The sequence below is a fragment of the Mycteria americana genome, chromosome 1 (genome assembly GCF_035582795.1).
Source record: "Mycteria americana isolate JAX WOST 10 ecotype Jacksonville Zoo and Gardens chromosome 1, USCA_MyAme_1.0, whole genome shotgun sequence".
In the NCBI taxonomy this organism is placed as follows: Eukaryota; Metazoa; Chordata; class Aves; order Ciconiiformes; family Ciconiidae; genus Mycteria; species Mycteria americana.
This window is the reverse complement of record NC_134365.1, coordinates 198,373,372-198,388,703: the sequence shown is the minus strand read 5'-3', so window position 1 is coordinate 198,388,703 and position 15,332 is coordinate 198,373,372. Positions and strand designations below refer to the sequence as shown.

Here is a 15,332-nt window from a genome sequence, read left to right as displayed (position 1 = left end):
GAAAGTAAGAATGAAAACATTCCTAAAGAATCGAGTAAGGAAGAAGCTAAAATCCACAAGGAAGCATAACTGAAGCTAAACGTCTATATGCTAACCTGGAGCCAAACCTATATATGCTGTTTTCTCCTTGTGTGCATTTCCTCATTCAAATAATTTTTCATATCACCTTTAAAAAAAGGGGGGGGGGAAGGGGAGAAGTGTTGTGTTTAATTTTCATGCTTCATGCATTTTTAAATGTAATTAAACATTACATTGATGTAATTAAACATTAAATGTAAATTAAACATTAAATGTAATTAAACATTACAATGAGCCTGTAACTTCAGGCTCATTGTTTAAAAATTTGTTTTTAAAAAATCATACGCAAAAAATTGTTTAACCCCAGCAGGCAGGTCAGCCCCCCCCCAGCCACTTGCTCACTCCCCATCCAGTGCAGTGGGATGGGGGGGGAGAATCAGAAGGGTAAAAGTGCGAAAACTCGGGGTTGAGATAAAGACAGTTTAATAGGTAAAGCAAAAGCAAGCAAAGCAAAACAAGGAATTCATTCACTCCTTCCCATGGGCAGGCAGGTGTTCAGCCATCTCCAGGAAAGCAGGGCTGCATCACACGTAACGGTTACTTGGGAAGACAAACGCCATCACTCCAAATGTTCCCTCCTTCCTTCTTCTTCCCCAGCTTTCTGTGCTGGCATGATGCCATATGGTATGGAACATCCCCTTGGTCAGTTGGGGTCAGCTGTCCCAGCTCTGTCCCCTCCCAACCTCTTGTGCACCCCCAGCCTCCTCGCTCGTGGGGTGGGGTGAGAGGCAGAAAAGGCCTGGACTCTGTGTAAGCACTGCCCAGCAATAACGAAAACATCCCTGTGTTATCAGCACTGTTTCCAGCACAAATCCAAAACCTAGCCCCATACAACCTCCTATGAAGAAATATAACTCTGTCCCAGCCAAAACCAGTACAGAGCCTTAACTCTTCACATCCTTTTACCGTGGAGAAATACATGTATGATGAGGGTACTTGTGCATAAGAAGGTATAAGATTAGGGTTTCCATAATTGCAGGTTACAAAAGAAGAACAAAGGTTATTAAAAAAAAATTGTTCCAAAAGCACAGCAGAATAGTAGTCTACAGTTTTCTTAAGATGGGGAAGGTGATCCTGTGCTGTTTCTCCTGGTCATCTTTGCCGTTTATATTCTGGGTTTCTGTTTTGCTGAGATACCAAAAAAATCCCCCTCCTACTCAGACAGTCCTTGGGACCTTTCTACATTACGAAAGCAGCCTCCAGCACCACTGTTCAGTGCAGTGCTGGCTGATACGGGCGGACTCCCTGTGCCATTATTTGTAAGTGGCTCCAAAGAGTGTATCCACACAAGAGAGGGAACAATGTTCCATCCCAAGGCTCAGTGGTGCACGCTGGCTCACACCCGAGCTGCTTAGGGCTACTACAGACTGCTCTGTCCACGCCACGTAGCCCTGTACTCTGGATCTCATACGTGCACCTTGTGGTGTGCCCCCTCTGCACTTGCAAGAGTTCAGAGCCTGTGGGAATAGTGTTGAAAGACTAACATGGGTCTGAGGGAGCCAAATATAATGCTCTTGGCCTTACTGCCATTTGGGGAGAATCCCGAGAGTGAACTACCCAAGGTCTGTGCCTTATCTTGAATGCATGGGATGTACCTAAACGGGTCCCCAAGAGAGAGCTAACAGTTAAGCAGAGGGGACAACTGGGTGCTCAGGCTTGTTCCCTTGACCTCAGTGTAGGACATAGTGTAGACATGTCTTAAGTGCCCAGTTGTAGTCCTGTGGTGGAATGAGTACAATATGAACATATAAGTTCATACAGATTATTTGAGTACTTATGTTAATTGTATACAGACTTTGAAAAGAGAAGTGGTTAATATCATAGATCAGAAGCACCTTAGTGTTTCGTACATACTGCTGAAATAAAGCCGCTTACATTCCTAGTTAGTAGCTCTACCTGCAACTCAGCAGAGCTTTGGCTGGCTCTTAGATCTAAAAATAAAATTCTCCTTCCTGAGATACCATACACTTCAGTGATATTCTCAGTAGGAATGGCATGCAAAAGTGGAATAGATTATATTAATTGTTGTGTAGAAGCCTTCCATCCATTGCACAGGAAACCTTCATTACATTCTTCATTGCACCATATGGCATCTAAGTATAATGTGATCAAATTACTAATACAGGACAATAAATAATGTTATGATTATGTGTTATGGGTGCCACCTCATACGTGCACAAGTAATTATAGTCAGAATGAATAATGGAGATTTGAGTGTTATATCTAGGAATATATTAGAAAGGACACAGTTTGTCATTAAGGATGGGAATCGTTTCATCTGACTTTATGGATTCAATAAGTAGGTGTCCACACCAAGCCAGTCATCTGTGGCTGCATCTGTGATCAGCGGAGAGGAACAGGCACTTCAGAAGATAAATGGCCCCTCTGGTCTTAGACAAATATTTTCAGAGGAACGCATCTCCAAATCTCACACAAACAGCAACATCTTCCAGGGCGAAAAAAGAGAATACATCCAGGAAAACCTGGTCACACATGGTAACCTTTCTCAGACGGACCTCCAAGTCTGTTCTCCGCTTCAGTGAATGATCATCAGTAGTGAAACTTTTGATGTTTATTTAAGCCATTTTTGACACGTTCCAGTGATGAAAGTTCCACCATTTTTCGAGGCAGTCTATACCAATGCTTAATTTTCCTTAATCCTGGACAGTTGTCTAGTGGTTTAATGTACATCTCCTTTGCTGCAATTTATCCCCATTGCTCATTGTTCTAATAGGCACAAACAACAGTTTATTTCATCCTTCTTTGCAACTACTTTGTACATATTTAAAGACCCCCCCCCTCCCCAGTTTTCTCTGTTCTTGACATCGTTTGTGTCTTGACACTGAACTGAAGTACTAGTAAAGTGGTACTAGTAAAGTGGTACTAGTAGGATTACGTAAAGTTAAACCTTCCCTCCCCTGCCCCTTCATGGCCCCCAGTAACCTCAGTGGTCCACTGACTCCATGATGGCACTGATGTATCTTGCTGCACTCACAGTTGCAATACCGTAACGCTGTTAGTCTGTCACCCCTAAGCTAACTTCAAGTGAGCACTCCCAGTTCGTTCTGTCCTTCCCGGTAAATCGGGGAAAGGAGGGGGTTAAGTGTTTGGTTGTTTCTGTCACCCTTTTATGGACACTAACTGGTTCACGGCTTTCAAAGGCATGATGTCCACACTCAGTGGTGAAAATCTGGGGGCTTGTTAGGCAGTGTTTACAAGCATAATGTAGTTTTTGACTCGTATCTGCCTTTTTTTTTCACTAGCTGTTTTCACAGAGCTTCCACACTTTCTAATTTCTTTACAGGATTTATGAAGGAAATTACCTTCATAATTTCCACAAAGCATTAAACAGAATTCCAGCCATTTTGTTTGTGTGTGCTGAAATATGCTTAAGGATCTTGTGAGTTATCCTTAACACAGAACATTTCACAGGACTATACATTGTACCACAAAATTATTCTTAACATGTTAATTTAAAACATATTTTTCTTTAGATTAGTTCATAAAGAGAGAGGAAGGAAGATATTTAGCTCCAGATAGCACTTGCAATAGAAATCAGTTATTTCTGTACAGCATCTTTCCTTTGAAATATCACTAAATGATTTCCAGAGAGAGGAGGAATGTAATTTAATGATCCCTTGCACAGCTCGAACACCTTTCATCAGAGCATCTCAAAGCATTTCAGACAAGCCTGAAAGCTTGTCTGTTTTTCCCCAACTATTTCAGTTGGCCTAATAAAAGATACTATGTCTTCCTACACACCCTGTATTGTTTAGCACTCAAAGCATTATCATACTTGTTTTACAGATAACTAAAAAGGGCACAAAGAATCCACATAGCTTTATTTCAAACAGTGAATCTAAGATGAACTCTGTGGGGTCCCATTTTCACTGAGTCTCCAGGACTTGCAGAATACATGTTCTCAGATTACAGGCAGACATGTGGAGCGAAGTCTTCATCCCACTGACATCAGTGGCAAAATTCCCATTGATCTGAATAAGGCTGAAATTGCGTCCTAGCTTTTCTAACTGCTGCCTGCCAAAATCGACTTCAGACCTGCGCATCCTTCCTGTCTTATGCGTCACCATTAGTAATGAAGGTTCTGTGGTCCACGCCGTGTCTGCCATTATGTTCTCAAGACGCGATCAAGACAAATCTAAATGAGGAATGAGAGACCCCAGCAACAGGAGGGGTCTCTGCACAGTGAGTGTATGGTGTGTGGTTAACAGTCTCCTTGCAGTTACTGCAGATGGATCCATCTGCCTGTTATGCACGCACTCTGTGCTGACGAAAGGAGCCGAACGAAGAGCCCTTTGAATCGGCTTGCCCTGACGTCGACATGTGCTGTCCTCACTCACGAGCGTCCCAGGTTGCAGGTGTGCTGCCAACACCACTGCAAAGACTGTGTCAGGTCTCTGCTATCACGTCTGACCTTTTCTAATAAAAGGACAGTCTAACCGTTTTGAGAAGATCTAGAGATCTCTTCCAGCTTCATTTTTGCCTAATCAGGACTGGGGATTTGGACACACAGCACCAAATGCACCCAAATCAAGTGTTGTCTTAAGGAATTAGAGTCTCAAAAAATGATAGTAAGTCTCTGTACTATAATGTCTGTAGAGTATGCACTATCATCAGAAGCCATACTTTACAACAGAAATATAAGCACTTTAAAATACAAATTGAAAAAAGGAACATAAAGGGAGAAAATGCCTGCGTATGCAGCGTACGGATGTCGTCTTCTGCTATTAAGGATGGCTGAATATGGTCCTGGTGAGAAAAAGAGTATTTGTTCACTCTCGCTCCCTGTATTGTCCATTTGTTCCTTGCTGCAGGGGTCTTCTCAAGCTTGATGGAGGTGCGGCCACCCAGTCTTACTATATTTTTCATTATTTTCTAGGAAAAATGCTCACTGAATCCTCTGGCTGTTGTGCTAGACTGTGAACAGAAAGCTCTTGCTCATCTGGCATTTGTTATCTGCAGCTGCCTTTCCTCTTTCATAGGTATTTCAGGTTATGGATAAGCTAGAGGAAAAAAGAGTTTTTCATACCGCCAGTTTCAATCTGAAGCTAAAGAACACCAAACAGCCGAGGTCTGAGAGTAACTCCTAGGCTCACAGAAACATTCTCATGTTGGCTGAATTAAATGTTGGTCTTTCTGTTACATCTTGTATTACAAGCTGCTTGAAAATCTTTATATCTGATCATTCTCTCATCGTGTTGGAAAACAGTATGTGGGAGTTTCTTTCCATACTAGATCTTTGTGGGTTACTTGCTAGTAAACTAATTTTACATGACTCAGATTTAAATAATAAAAAGGCTTAACTCCAGTCTGAGAAGAGTTTATTGTCCACAACTGTAGCCTAGAGACAAACTCCAGCACCTTTGGGACTCAGCTGAGGCAGCAATTAGGCAGCATTTTATTGTGATGCAGTGAGTGCGCAAAAGATGAAGCTGGACTACTCTCAAGAGCTTAGAAACAAAATTGGCTTCCTGGAGAGAGAACATAAGAAATCTGGCAACCTAAAAATATTTAAAAAGCTTAGGGCTCCCAGGGGAGAATTTCAAGCTATTGAAGTGGAAAAGACTGAGCATTTGCTAAGATTGAAAAAAAAAAGGGGGGGGGAGGAGGTTACATGAAAAACGACAAAGTGTACAGATTTTTTTTTTTACTGTAGCATGTTTCAAAGGCAAAAATATAATAAACCTGAAATCAATCAGTAGCACAGACTTCAATTGCGGTGTTCCAAATCAAACAGCCCTCGCTTGAAAACAGGAGTCAAAAGATTTTTTTTCATTTCAGAATTATAAGGGATTGAGGCCAAGAAACCATTAAATGAGGTGAAAGGTCTAGGCTAGAGGGCATCTTGAGCAAGTCTAATGAAGTCATGGTTGCTTCAGCAGCCACGTTCCCAAAGGGTTTTGCTGTGTCTGTCACTGCGTCTCTCTGTTCCTCCTCTGAATCTGGCTCCCTGGCCGCTGCGGTACATGCCAGAGCATGCCGCACCAGGCACCCTACGAAGCCCCGCTCCTAGCAGCCCCATAGTGTGTAGCATCCCTGTGTCAAAACAAAGCCGTACAAAATGTGATTTATCTCGCCCGTCATTTGACGTGTGTCTTACAGACATTTACCGGTGAGCTAGCTGTGCCTGACTCCCTGTATTGTCAGCGGGGAGCAGCAGGAGTTTACAAGGCACAATTTAGCTCAACTGAGTGTAAATTTCTATCATATGCCAAAAGTGCCTATTTCTCTCCGACTTAAAACGGCATCCTAAAGTGAGTAACTCACAAATGGACACCTTGAGTTTAAACATCTACATTTGCTCAATGAACTCTACCCACACAACTAGCATAGCCAGTGCAGACTATATATTAGAGGTTTCTTTGCCGTGTTCAGGCTATGCCTTCACCCACCCTGCATCTAGGACTAAGAAGAATTAGCTGAAACATTTAGCTTGTGGCCCAACAGTAAAGGGCTAGAGGGTGCAGAGTATTTACCTTATTGTAGCCTTCTCCCTTTCTTGCCACCGTTCCTCTGCATTATGCTGACAGCCCTGTCCACATCACTGCTCCAGCCAGGTTTGGGGGCTGAGGGGCAGCTATCTGTAAGGAGGGAGGGATGGGGGACACCACAGGAGGGGAGCAGAGGAGGCTGGTGGAGGGAAGGAGGCACGCAGAGGGAGTGCCAGCATGCTTTATGTGCTGTGGTAAGTAATAGCAGCCCAGTCTGTATCTCAGGCATCACGCAGGGCAGTGCAGTTCGCAGTCCTGAGCTCTGCGTGTGTAATGCAGCTGAGGGATAGACCATCCGGGTTCTCCACCTGGGTCCTGGAGCATGAGAACCTGGGGCTGTGCTGCAGGTAGGGAGTGTGCCACGTGTTATGGCTCTGGCATGAAATAAACCCTGCCACACACATCCTGACTGCGCCTAGTATTACCGCCCTGCCTCAGTCGTACAGCTCCACTCACGTGATTTCATACGGCAGAGGCAAGCCCATCGAATGACAAAAGAAACCCCAAAGGATCTCTGAAGGATTCCTGCACCAAGGGGCAGAGCCAGACGATTGATCAGAGTGGAAAGTCTTGCTCTACTCTTCTGTACCTGAGTAAACTTCATCTGCACAAACTTTTGATGTCTCTGTTGACTTTGACAGAGCTATGCTAGTAGGCAAAACTAGTCAATGGTTTTTAAATAGTCCCCTGAGGAGTACCCATTCTGTGCTGAACGTATTCAGTTCCTTCTCATAGTCCCAAGGCTTCCCTTTCATGTATTTAATGTCATAGGCTTCCCATTCAGTTGTTCTGTTGCTAGTTTGGAGGTTTCTACGCTTTCTGACTGCGATTTGCAGGGCAGACAAGGTTTGTTGCTATTATCTTTAATGCAGCAGTGTTAAGGGCCCGGTGTCAGCAAGCTGCCCAGTATTGCAGGCTTTTGTTGAGCCCTACACAGAGTGCTGTACATATTGTAAAGCCATCCTGCTCATCCTGCTCTTGATTATTGCTAAATTGCCCAGAATCCATCTCTTTTGTTTGTCAGAAATTAGGCACCTCTGGTAAACAATAAACAGCAGGGAAAAGGACGACATTATCCTCTCTGAATCGTACCAGCGTAGCAGCCAATTTCTGGATACACCATTCATAGACCAGAAAGCAAAGCGCTGGCTGGTGTGCAAATGTAACAGCAAACACAGCGTTCCCCAGAGAGGCTGAGCTGTAATGTGCACAGACAACGTGGAGCAGTTCTGGATGAGCAGAGGACATGCGTATCTCAGCATGCTGCAGATGACCATGGCTCTGGTATTGCGTGGTGCGAGCCAGATACATATTTAAGGCATTTCCTGCTTCAGTAGTGTCTGCTAGGAATATGATACACGTTTTCTGTACGTCCAAAAGACCTAATGTAAATGCAGTCACGTCTGCGGGAGAGGGGGAATCGGACCCTATGCCCAGGACCGGCGTGGAAACGCTCCCCAGCCACTGCCGTGTCAGTGATGAGGAGCACTGCACGCTGCATGGCACCCGCTGGCGCTGAAGAGGGGACAGCACTGAGGACCTGCTCCAATACACCCATCCCGGACTTGACCAGCTAACCTACTTTGTGCTGGAGATCCTCTTGCTTTGCTAAACTGATGCAGAAGAGAAAGCATGGTGGAGGTCAGGTTCAGCGGTACGTGGGAACGCACAGGCTGGGCTGTGAAGGGAGGTGGGTATACCTTAAGCGAGCTGTGTCGCTGACAGCGGCAATCTGCAGCCTCAGAGTCAGGGCCTCACGGTAGGAATCCAGAGCCACGTGCCCCTCTACAGTGCACCCTTTGTTGCTGGAAGAACATCCACAGACAAAGCACATTTTGCAGCAAGGCTTGAAAGAAGCAGGTATAATCCGTTGTCACATTGCTAGGTGACAAGAAAATAAATGTTTTTATGCCTACCAAGATGTGACTAGCTTGTCAGTTATGTAACCCACTCGTTCATGCTTTGTCATGATCTACGAGTAGTTTTTATGACAACAGAACTTACACAGCTTCTTGGCCTTTGGAAACACAAAGGATCTGGGCTGTATTGCACTAAACGTGATGCATACCTATAGAAAGGTCGGAGAGTCTTCCGTGAGCTCTGCTTGTGGCCATACATTTGGTGTTCCCAGATTAGCCCAAATCTGCAATATGCAGCCATTTAAAAACAAGCAGACTCTTTCAGAAGTCTTTTTTTTTATTTTAAAGTTGTGTATTTAATAAATAGTTCACCCAAAACACAGCTTATTTTATAGTAGAGACATGATAAGGGACCAGACGTGCAAAGTGCCAGGTCAGAAAGGGTTAGTTTAGGGCACTTTAGAAACTTTAGAAACACCAGTAGCGCTTTGTGCTTTTGTTGAGATGTGCTTTGACCATCTCCAAGTGTTCTACAAACTGAAGTAGCAGTTGTGCCTCTGCCATAAGAGATATCAGTATTACTCCCATTACAGATAGGAAAATGACAAACAAAAGGGGCAGGGATTCGTCTCTTGTCAGTGGTAGAGCTGAGATTGGATTCACTTGTCTTGTTTTTTTTCTCTAAGCACCAGCGTTGTTTCTTAGGTGTTATCTCAGCCAACCCTTAGCTGATGAACAGTGGGGCAGGAAGCAAAGTAAACTCTAATGAGGCCAATGTCCATCTCAAAGTAGGTCGATACTAATGGAACTCGAGTAGCTGCCTTGAAGTTACTACAGGTTGAGACCTTAATAAAGTCAGGAAGATCAAGACCTGTGTATTTTGGGGAGGAAAGAGGTCCTATGGGCAAAACTCACACAAACAAAAACCAGACTGTAGCTGGAGGACTAACTTCTGATTATGGTATAGATTTATCTGCTCTTCATGGCATAACTGAGTTTGAAAAATGGCATTACTTTGCTTGTTTTACAGTTATTTTATTTTGTACCTGGAAACCCCAGCTAAAACAAGCCTGTTGTTTGCCAGGTGCTCTGTAAACACAGTGAATGTTGCAGGGTCCCATGACATTCCTGAGCAGCAAATACAATAAACCTAGGCAAGGAGATGGCAGAGGCAAGGGGACTTGCCTCAAGATGCAGAAATGAGATGACACTGCATGAAACACAGCTCAGGTCTCTGGATCCCCACACACCATCTGCCTCTCTGCAGACATCTACATGGACAGACTTGCTTTCAGAATTGCAGGTTCCAGGGCACAGAGTAGAGGGAGAAGAAACCAAATAAGACGCCTTCCTGGGAGGAGAGGAGCCCAGATAAAGTCCTTTGAGTGCCATTCTGGTGAGGAACTGCTTTTCTAGCTTCTGTCATGTGATCCTGTTGCAGGAGCAACTTCTTCGGAGCATCCTTCTTGGCTTCCTCTCTGCCAGTCCCCTTGGCCTCTGCTCCCCCTGCTCCTGGGCAAAGGCTGATGCCATCTGGACATGCCTTGTGGAAATGAGCTTCTCTCTGGGATGGAGGACTGCACGCTCCCTTTGGAGAAAGAGAGGGCTGTGATTATTGCTCCCAGAAGAACTGGAATAGCTATTAACCCACAGCAAGAAAATGTTATTTTTGGGCAAAAGGGAGCTGTAATGTTTTCCTGTTACAGTAGTTGGCAGCATTTCTCTATAGCCCAAACAGTTCTTTCTTAATGGGATGTAAGTTTACTAGAGAGAGAGAAGTATATGAAAAATTTTGGAATTCAAACAAAATATACTGACTGTAAGATAGGTTTAAACCCTGGGAGCCCAATAGCGACTGAGTGAAAGAACAGCAGAGCGGGACCCAGAACCAGGAGCCTGAGCCAAGGGGATACTGGCGGCTAGGTGCAGAGAAGTGTTGTATGTACTGTGATTTTCAAAGCATAGGCTATTTGGAATAGATACAATAAGGACATCACTTGCAGCTTTTTCTGGGTTCATCCAGATGTTTCAACTTACTAAATTTGAGTGATGGCATGGGGAAATGGGAACCAAATGAGTTAGCTGAGACAACTGCACTTGGAAGCTGAGGTAGCTGAGTGAGCTGATCAAAGACATGGAGGTGCATTTCATGGAAATACATAATAAGAAAGTTAGGTAGCAACCTGCCTCTCCTACAGAACTGATTATAAGCCATCCTGTGACCCTGATTTTCCTCTCCCATTAACATCTTGTCTCTAATCCTCCTTTGCTTCAGGGGAAGGTTACTGGAGAGGTTGCTGCGGGTTAACCCTGGCAGAACTTGTCTTACCATGTAGCTTCATCTTACAGTGGCCGCACAAACCTGACACACAAGGGAGGAACGAGCTCTCGTTCAGGGAATGCCGGGTGGGCCTCTTGTTCAGTCGGTTGCCAGCGTTTGCCTCCGTTTTCCCTTACTGGAGCGAGCGCTAGGTCCTCTCCACAGCTCCCCATGCAGCTGCAGCACTGGCACTCACCAGGCTCCCTCCCCAAAGCCAGGCACCTACCACAAATACACGCTCCCACCAGGAACAGCCATCAGCCGTAAACGACAAGGAAGGCCACTTGATTTTGGGCATCGTTTTGTTCCTTGGAGAGAGTGTTGCCCGTGTTGTAGCACTGGTGGCTGATAGAGGCAGGGTATAAGGTGCTGTTGTAGCTGTAACCATAGTGCAGCAGGTGTTAAATCTAGTGCGTGTGTTGCTCTGAACACATTGGAAGGCTGGGTGCGTAGCTGGATGGTAAAACACCTTAGGCCTAAATACCACAGGAAACCCCCTCACTTGCATGTATATCAGATGTGTTTTCCTCGTGGCACCATTCTTTAACAGATGGTTGTTAAACCCCTTTTCTCTATGTTCAAAGGAGCAGAGGAATGTTTGCATCCCATCCCAAGGCAGCTGCCTGCCCTGACCCCCCATGGCATTCGGGGAGGTTTGCAGGGGACCGCGGAAGCCCGCTGCACAGCCCTCATCGTCTCCCGCCAGCTGGGCCCACGCTGCTGTCGGAAAGGCCAGTCCTGCGCTTTCCATCTCAGCACCCCCACCGTCTCCGTGTGCCAGCCTCAGCACCCTCCCGGCCACTCGGCCAGCCGATTCAGCAAACCGAGCCGACTGACAATTAACCCTACCAAAGGGGGAAAAAAAAAAAGGAGGGGAGGATTGCAGCGAGACCAGTCGGCCCCCGGCGCCGCCGGCCCTACAGCCAAAGGAGCACAAGTGTCAGCAGAGGGGAGAGAGCTGCCTTTTGGCCGGAGCCCAGCTGTAGGGCAGCTCAGGCCAGTTGTGAAACTGCACATTCGCTCAGCCCCCAAGCTGCTGAGGGAGCTGGTGTGCTGGCCGCCAGCCGGCCGCCCAGGCCCTCCCAACCTCGCCCTGGCAAGCTTCGCTGTGGTGTGTGCTAGGGAACCGGTAGCACCTTTAATGGATCGAGGTACGTCTGCAATTCATGTCTGAGACCTTGGAGAGTTAATGCCCATTTTCCCAAGCAAGAAAGGAGCAGATTCTTACTGCAGGTGCACTGCGAACCCCCCGGGAGGGTGAGTTAATGTTATCCCATGAGAGTAAGTGCCTCGGGGCAGAGCTGGGTCTTCCTCTCCTCCAAAGCGGGAGGCATAAATAGTTAATAGAAGAACAAAAGAGGACAGCTATGCCACGGTTTACACCGGGGAAATTGAGAACACAAATTAACCTTATGGCTTGCCATCTGAAGGACGACACAAAATTTTGGACGTTGTTTCAGTAGTGTTGCAGCAGTGATGGAGTCAGGCTGTGAGCAAGGCAGAATTTATAGGAAGAGATAAGGTCTTTTACTAGAGCAGCTGACCACGCTGCAGAAAGCAGACACCCTTGCAGACACATAAGCCCTTCTTCAGGCCTGTTTCCGATTTGAAGAACTTGTGTCTCTGAAAGCACATTTTGCCTAGGAAATAGGTTGGTCTAATAAACATCTTTTCCACCGATCTTGCCCCACTGCTGATTTAAGGGTACTCTTCAGGCAAAAGTTTCAGCTTTTTGCAAATGACGCTGTTTTCAGCTGGGCATCCTATTCCTGATTCTGGAAATTCAGTTCTCACCCTTGAACGTTAACTCGTAGATCCACATCGTTAAAGGCACGTCAGAGGCAGGAGTGCAGCGCTGCCGGTTACACACGGAATTAATTCTTCTCCCTTCTCTCCCCCCTACCAGGCACGGCCACACGCCATCTAGTGAAGTAACAAAAAACGCTGCCTGACGTACCGTGCACATGTAGGCTACATTTATCGTATTAAGCCATGAAACGATGCCTACTGGAGAGCAGGCTATTTTTTTCAAACTCCAGTTACTTGTTTTAAAGTAGCTATCCTAAGGAAAGGGCCTTTCCCAGCCTTTGTTGTTATGTAAACTGGGGCACTTATCGACCGCTCCTGTGATGAGACAGAAACAAGCGGAAGACAAAATTTACAGAAAAATTGCTTAATACATGTTCAATCACCTTGAAGGGGCCTGTAAGGTAGCTGTTGCCTAAAACACTTCCTGGCTAAAGGCAGCCGCTGTTATAAAAGTAACTTTATCACGGTGTAACGTCGGCGCAGAAGTGAACCGGACTCCTTGCACCCGCGAGCCAGATTCCTCCCGTTGGCAAGGCTGCAGCCTGCGCGGAGGAGCTGCGGAATCCCTCCAGTCCTTCCTGCTTCGGGCTGTCGCACCGTGGCTGCAGCCAGTGCTACAGGAAGCAATGCTGAGCACACGCCCTCCCTTTGTGCTTTATGAACCTTACAAAGGCAGCAAACACTTGTCTTTTGTCAGCGAATAAAGCAGAGAGCATACGACACAGAAGATTTATAGGTGTAACGTCCCAGCACTGCGCGCTTGGATTTACCCTCACTCAAATCCCATTTACTTTAATAGGAACGTTGCTGCTAAAGCCCTGCGTGATGTTTAAAATATTTACCCCATAGGGAGCAGATAATCTGGGAAGTAACAAGGTGCCATTTCCTACCGAATGTGTTCTCTGACTATAACCACATGTTAATGGTACAATTTAGGGTCGTGCTAGAGCGAAGCGTTGATTCACCACTTACCGACACAGTTAAGCTGTGCCGCCATGTGAACTGGGAAGGTGCTGTTAGCTGTCATGCTGATATTTGTCAGATAGGAAAAAGAGAAAAAAACAGAAAATTAAGATACCAAAGCTGGAACATCAGGCTTCCTTGCGTGGCTTGCTTTTCTTATTTTTTCTTTTAACCCTCAGAACAAAACAATTTTATTTTGGAGTCCAACTCCAAAGTTTATTAGCCTTCTGTGAGCGCTGCCATGGTGCTCCTCACAGGTGACCAACACAAGTGGCATGGTGGCTCTAGAGACCACGTGAAGCACGGCAGCAGGATGCTTCATGTCAGAAATTCTGTCTTCCTTTCCAAGAATGCCAAAATGCTGCCTAGCCCGTCATTTTGCCAGGATTTTGCCCATTCTGGTGTGGACGTCAGCAGATTTTATTCTGTCCTTTGCAACACGAAGCAAAGACCGGAGCTGAGTTCTCCCACCGTGTCGCCTACCCCTTGCTCAGCTCTGAACAAAGGCACGTCAGCACAGCAGAGCTTAAAACCTCCGAAGAAGCCATAAAGTCCAGCAGTCCCCATGAAGCCCATCTCAGAAACTGTAGCTCCTCTCCTACCCAGACTAAAGTGGTACTTGACTAATTCTCCTTGTCGGTGGACAAGGAGATGCATTTTGGGATGTATTAATGAGTGTGTTGGGAGGGATTAACCACAGTTCCTCACCTTGAAATGGCTTCAGCTTGATTCCTTATGGAAATGAGGGTCTGTGATTGCGTGGGCAGCTGTATACATATGTCTCAGTCTGTGCTTTTCTGCATATCTGCCCTTCCCCTAGTAACTTCTGAATTCACTGACCAGTTTCAGCAATCTGTAACAGAGGAGTAGCAGTCTTAAAGATAATTAAGTTGCTAAATGTTCATTAAAGTCAGCAGTGAACTACAGGAGAAAGAACTTACTGTCATTTAAAATAACAATGTGGCTCAACACTTACTTGCCCCAGAGAATCCCCACCGGGGAGGATATTATGCAAACCCTTCTTTCCTCCCCACACGTGTGTTTTAGCAGAGCAGGATCTGGCCCTAAAAACTGCAGTTTCTTTCTGGATTGTTTCTAAGGTGGGGAACCCAGATATGTTATTCCATAGGTATTAACCACCAAGCACGAATGAACTCCTTCAAGCATGGTGCAAGGCTTAGCGGAGAGCGTGCTGTAACATCCTGCCAAAGGAAGCAGTTCATTCAAAACTGTAATGGGATCACTAGCAGTGTTACCTAAACCGCTAGAAATAATCTAGTGGGATTAGAAAAGTTTATTTTGATGTGGTGTACGTGGTAGCATCCAAAGGGTTTTCATCAGGTCTTTGCATCGAGCTTAGCGTATGTGTTGCCGTTCACCCGTTTCGTACTCTAACCCCACGCACTTTGTCCGTGCCGGTGCGGCGGCAGCAGCACCTCTGTCTCAGGCAGCAGAGGAGCAGCTGCGTTACCCAGCTGCCGGTTTGCAGGGAGGAGTTGCCTCACTTTGCAGCCCTGCCCCACGAACACGAGACAGCAGAGTCCCAGAGCACGGCTTGAGCAAGTGGGTGACACTGCTTCTTCGGGAGCCCAAAACCCCTTGTGTCGTGACACAGAGAAGGGGTGGGGGTGACGGGCATTCCCTGCTCATCCCTGAGCCCAGAGCTACCACTTAAAACAGATGTCTGTGTAAAAAAGGCCCCACACCTGCCAAACCACCAGCCTCAAGCTTCCTTCCTCGTTTTTTCAGGCCTCAGAATAACAAGAGCATTTGTGCAATGTGCAGTGTGCCCTG

General features: G+C 46.0%; 1 protein-coding gene and 1 long non-coding RNA gene across 4 annotated transcripts in view; both read left to right on the top strand.

The window, feature by feature from the left end:
- The window catches only part of USPL1 (ubiquitin specific peptidase like 1), a 422,463-nt gene that overhangs the window by 266,304 nt on the left and 140,827 nt on the right, over positions 1 to 15,332 (top strand). The window lies entirely within an intron of this gene.
- LOC142404259 (uncharacterized) overlaps positions 1 to 15,332 on the top strand; it is a 61,985-nt gene that overhangs the window by 11,493 nt on the left and 35,160 nt on the right. Inside the window, exon 1 of one of the 3 annotated variants that reach the window (XR_012773792.1) lies at positions 856 to 8,241. The exons of the other annotated variants lie outside the window; for them this stretch is intronic. This is a non-coding gene — a long non-coding RNA (uncharacterized LOC142404259). Of the gene's footprint in view, positions 1 to 855; positions 8,242 to 15,332 lie in introns of those variants that run through there. 3 annotated transcript variants of the gene reach the window in all.